Raw genomic sequence first — 5,988 nt, forward strand, 5'->3', positions numbered from 1 at the left:
ACTTATAATATAATATTGATGATTGTATTATTTTAACATTAAAAACAGAAAGCCAACGCAGGGTTTGGGCTCAATATAATCGCTACTGATAACAGTGACGGGGGCTTCGCCTCCAATATGCGACAGCTTTGTCTCGCGCCATTTGCTCCGACATTACGCTAACTTGTGGGATCCTTTATACATTTTTCAAGATAACGAATGATTTTGAGGCAGCCAAATCGATTCCTATCAAATTTTAATGTAGGATCCTTCTCGTATGGAAAATTCCATCGATTTTGTTACGGATCTTTCCATTTAGCTGGCCCCTTCATCATTATCATCATCAACCATATCTGCTGGACAAAGGTCTCCACGACAATTAGTGCGCTGCCATCATCCGAGTTACTCCTGGGTTCTTGACCAGATCGTAGATCCATCTTATGAGGGGCCTACCAACACTGCGTCTTCCGGTACGTGATCACCATTAGAGGCTATCTGTCGTTCCAGTTATGTGCCTTGCCGACTGATAATTTGTTACAGAATATTTTTATTGCGAGCAATTAAAATTTAAACTGATTCTATTTCATTTCGACATTTTGAAGATAAAAATCCTACATTTTAGTATTTTCACATATTTATATTTACGATAAATGTAGTTTGTAAATATGAATATTTTTATTTCAATAATTTTTTAAGTAACACTGGCTGGCGTTTGATAATTTGAGTATAGAGTATAAAACTCATCGGTTAATTCAAACGTCTAGAACTAGTAGTCACGGTCGAAACCTGTTGAGATTATCACATTAATTGGTACGCTAATTAGTATAAGAGCCTATGAACAGATTTTTATCTTATCTTTACAAATAGCTGAGGGTATGTTGCAGGCGCCTTATCACACTTCTTTAATTAACTTAAGCTCAATGTTTATTTAGATACCTTATCATATGTTTTTTTATTTGTTTTTCTTCACAACTTTAAGAAGAAAGACAGATCCTACAAATTAATCTAAAATTATAAACAATGCAGGACTCGAACGCGCGCCTCTATGGTTCCGCCCGAGCAGTCTTCCCAACTGAGCCAACCCTTCAAGTGACGCATGGATCATAAATCTTGGTAGGTCTTGTTCAATTCTCGTTACCTCAGTACCTGTCAACGTTATAAACTAAACTTATATAATTAATTACAGAAGTGAGGATATCAATTTAAAAAAACAAATTCTTTGGACAGATCCTGTACATTTACAAATGTATTTAAAGTGATAAAAAATAACAATCATAGTTATTATTATTGCGAGTACTCACGCATATATTTTATTTTTATGATTGGATTTTAGATATTGGCTTCAAATAAATAAAAACTATGTTAAAATTCCAAGATGATAGCTGAAAATTTAAACATTCTTTTTATATTCTTCTTGGCCCCTTTTCTACCAGCACAGGAGCATAAATCAACACTGGCTACCATGCTTATCTATTCTTACTTTACTTACGCTCCCCAAAGCTCCCCCAAGGATCCCTAACTTTTTTCAAAATAAAATACAGGTATCCCTAAGAATTTGAAAAATATCTCCAATAGATATAAAACGCATGGAATCTAGGCACAAGAGAAGGAACATAACATGGAATAGATATTTTAAAATAATTCCGAAAGATCTAGGATACAAACGGAAAGTTTTAAAAACATTCATTTTTTCGAGTTTCGACTACGCATGCTTTGCAAAGAAACATTAGATCTTTAGATATTCTGTGCGCATAGTATAAAAAAGATAAAGATATAAAATAACTATAATAGTATCTAGAATTATATTAATTAATTAGATTGTATAAAAATTATTTATATACTATTTAGTGCATATTATATCTATTGTGTAGGAGTCGGTTGTTTTTTAGTTATTTTTTTTTAGTTTTAGTGAATCTGAAGTACCTACACTTACTAATAATTTGAGTAATATATGTAGATCTAATAAATTTTGCATTGCAGCAATGAACGTAAGCGCATTGCAACTCGATTACAGACGGTTACAAATTCTGCCACAGATTGCACCCTTACTGTAAGTCGTTAAGGAGTTCCATTGGTCATCATATTTGACTACGATAATTACTTGACCATAACGACATTATGTGTGGTGACTCTAATATCCGGATAGCATAAAAAATATTTGGCCTAGTATCGTTGATTTGCTCCTAAGAATTGAAGAAATCCGTTACTTTGTCATGAATCCCATAATCAGAACCTTACCAAACTCTCACCAAACTACCTTTAAAGTATATCCATTCCAGTAAAAAAAGAGTAATTGTTAGCACAATATTGAGTGATTCGTAAATTTGACTTAGAGCAAATTTAAGACTTTTATGGTTTTCTCGTGGATGCCATTGTCAGATCTGGACCAAATTGCAATGGGACCACACACCATGGATGCACCAGCTTTCAAATAAAAAATAATTATTAAAATCAGTTCACCCAGCCGAAAGTTCTGAGGTAACAAAGATAAAAAACATTCCAACGAATTGAAAACCTGCTCCTTTTTTGAAATCGGTTAAAAACTCTTAACAATAGGATAATCATGAATTTCCTCAAAATAACGCCTAATAGCCTAAAATAGTGATGAAATATTTTCTTCTATCACGTGGTCTTAACACACACTTTTTTATTGGAGTGAAAACTGAATGCTGAGCACTTTAATATGTGAGTATTCATAACTTACCTTATAAAATAATATAAAGAAATATTATGTTACAATTTTCACTTCCACATTTCAAAAAAGCTCCAAAACTTGACATTTACACTTACATATTAAGTTACTAAATGTTATTACGTATTAAGAAGGCGCGTATCCCACAGAAAAACCATCAAGATGGTGTTGTGGGACCAATTTTTTTAGTTATTGTTATGTCAAAGTCTGACCCCGAAGATACAGTTTTAACTAGTTTCGGGGTCAGAGGTCCACCCCTTTTAATATCACTGCAAAACCGTTTTCCAATGTTATTATTATTACAATTAACGATAAAAAGATGTTAATAATTAGTATTATACAATAAATATTGTACATTTAGTAAATTAAGTTACTTGCAGTGAGTGTACAAAAAAGATGAAATAAAGTATTTTTATTTTTTAAAAAAGCTGTGATAAATAAATAAATCTTATATATAAAATTCTCGTGTCACAATGTTCGTTCCCGTACTCCTCCGAAACGGCTTGACCGATTCTCATGAAATTTCATGAGCATATTGAGTAGGTATGAGAATCGGCCAACATCTATTTATCATACCCCTAAATGTTAAGGTGGTCCACACGAATTTTTTTTTTAAATTTTTTCTGACATTTCTTTTAAATTTATTTGAGTATGAGTCAACATTAAAAATTTTCAAATTTTCACCCATCTACGATCAACAGTTACTTTTGTATCGCGATTTTAATATCGGCAATACAACGTTTGCTGGGTCAGCTAGTATATTATAAATATTGAATGAGACTGAGCCTTTACGCTCAGCATCGTAAAGCTCGTTTGGTTAAATTTGCATCGAGTTGACTATGAGAGTTCCTTAAGATTTCACTTCTCTTGATTATTATTAGGAGTACATCGTTTTTATTAGTATAAGAACCGAGTTAAGAAAAGTGACTCCGATGCTTGGTTACCAATAAAAGACTCAGAAGATATTTGATTGCTTATCAGCCTCAGGGAACGAAACAGTAATCCAATGCGTGAAGGCACCCAGACCATTCTACAAATTTTTACGATATGAATAGCACAAGTCTAATACTTAAAAAACAAAAACAAACGCAAATGGAATTTAAAATCGAACCAAATGTTATAACTTCCAAATAGCCGGTAAATTAAGTGAGCGTATAATTCCAAGTTTATAGGGTCATTTGGCGGCAGCAGGCCAACGAATGTTTTTTGTTTGGGCCCGTCACAATTAACCCGTGAAAAGATAATCGATTGTTTCTTGGGCCTAATTTGGCCTGTCGTGTCAATTCTCGGAACAGAAGCGTTCATTTCCGATTGCAGTAAACAAACAATGTTTTGTTGCCGGTAGATGCGTTATGACTGAAATGTTATATCTATTTGTGTGACTGGGAGATTGTCAATTGAATTAATGAATTAATAATATGAGAGGTTTATGATTATGTTTATAACTTTTGCATAAAATTTTCTCTCATTATTGGACCGCCGAAAACAACAAACTTCGTAAATATGTCGGGTCTCAGTGAGTCTTAATTCTCTGAGCCGTTTGGTGTCGAGACACTTGACCCTTGAGGCTGAGATGCGTGGTGAATATACAAAGTACTATCTACGAGCCTCAATAGAGCTAGTCAACGGATCATCCCAGCTATCCAACGCGGAATTTCTGCCAGTATTTTTGGTACACGTCCCCGTAGTAATAGTTTTTACTTTATTATTTTAAGTATTCGAATTATTGTTTTAAGCATTGTGTTTTTTTTAATAAATTTCATTTGATGTTCAATATTGTATATAAGTAAAAAGAATGGAAAATCTGACAGAAGGATGTTGTAGACACATTCTAGGTTGCGCATTTCTATTTCTATATTTTGTTGTTTAAACAAACACAAGATATAAATACAGACAAATTACAGAACAAAATCCTCTTATTTTTGATGTCGGTAAAAATACTTAAAGTAAATCTTTTTCCCGACGCATATTTCGATAAATTGAAATTCGTGAGTCATCGAATCAAACGCACAGCAGGCACTGGACGCAATAGTTACTGAAAAATAAAAGCCATCAGATTTTCGTGTGGTTTGCGAAAAAAAAAGAGAAATATCGGACACTGAAAGCGGAGCTCTGTGACTTTATAGCCAGGATAACTAAGCCGAAATCGGAAAACGGTTTTGAGTTTTGCAGATACGCGGCCATTGTTTACGATTTCGAATGTATTGTGTTGTTTGATTTGATGGTATGAAAGCCCTCAGAGATATGTAGCTTTAGCATACGAATTATTAATGAAGGCCATTCACTTTGAACTTCCCGTTATACTATTGTGAAGTTTGTTAAGGTATAGGTATTAATTATAAACGAAGTGCACCGAAAGCATAATATATTTAAAATTACAAATTACAAAATTTGTTGGTGATGTAATTTGTAGAAATTCAATCATTACAATTGATTAAAAGGCATAAAAGGCATTTATTTTCCCAAAATTGATTGCTTTAGAATTCTTTTTGATGTCATTTCTTATACTACTAGATACTACTACCGCTTCGGAAACAAATGGCGCTCTGAGAGAGAAGAAGCGGCGCAAGAAACTCTCCCAGCATTCTTTTTTTTGCGCTCTGTTATAAAAATATACAATATTGTACAGTCATTTCTATCGCTATAAAATAATCACAATCTAGTCCCAGGCTGTCCGATCATTTAGATATTCAGCAGTGGAGTTATAGGATTTACGACAGAGCCATTTTTTTAAAAATCATTTAAATTTATTTATAGATAATGCCTGAACAGTGGCTGGGACTTTATTATAGATGTGTATACATTTACTCTTAAAGCTATTATGTATCTTATGAAGCCTACTAGAATTAGTCACAAGCAATCCCTTATTTCTAGTGTTATAATAATGAAAATCACTATTAAGAGCAAAAAGGTGACGATTTTGTGAACATATATTAAATTTTCATAAATGTACTGACAATGAACAGTCGTAATATTTATTTCTTTAAAGTTTTCTTTGAGAGACTGTCTATAACCAAGCTGATATATAGCACGAACATCTCTCTTTTGCAGAGACAACACTATATCAATGTCAGCAGCATGACCCCATAGTAATATACCGAACGTCGTGATGCTGTGAAAATAACTAAAGTACACTAATCTAGCGGTCACAACATTCGTGTACTCTCTAATCTTTCTAACTGCATATGCCGCAGAGCTGAGTCAATCTAATAGATGGGCAATATGTGGAGCCCACTGAAGCTTTTTATCTAACGTGATACCCAGGAAGACCGTAGTGTCCACAAGTTCCAATCTCTGGTCATTTATAAGTACATACG

This window comes from Leptidea sinapis, chromosome 45 (genome assembly GCF_905404315.1).
Source record: "Leptidea sinapis chromosome 45, ilLepSina1.1, whole genome shotgun sequence".
Lineage (NCBI taxonomy): Eukaryota > Metazoa > Arthropoda > Insecta > Lepidoptera > Pieridae > Leptidea > Leptidea sinapis.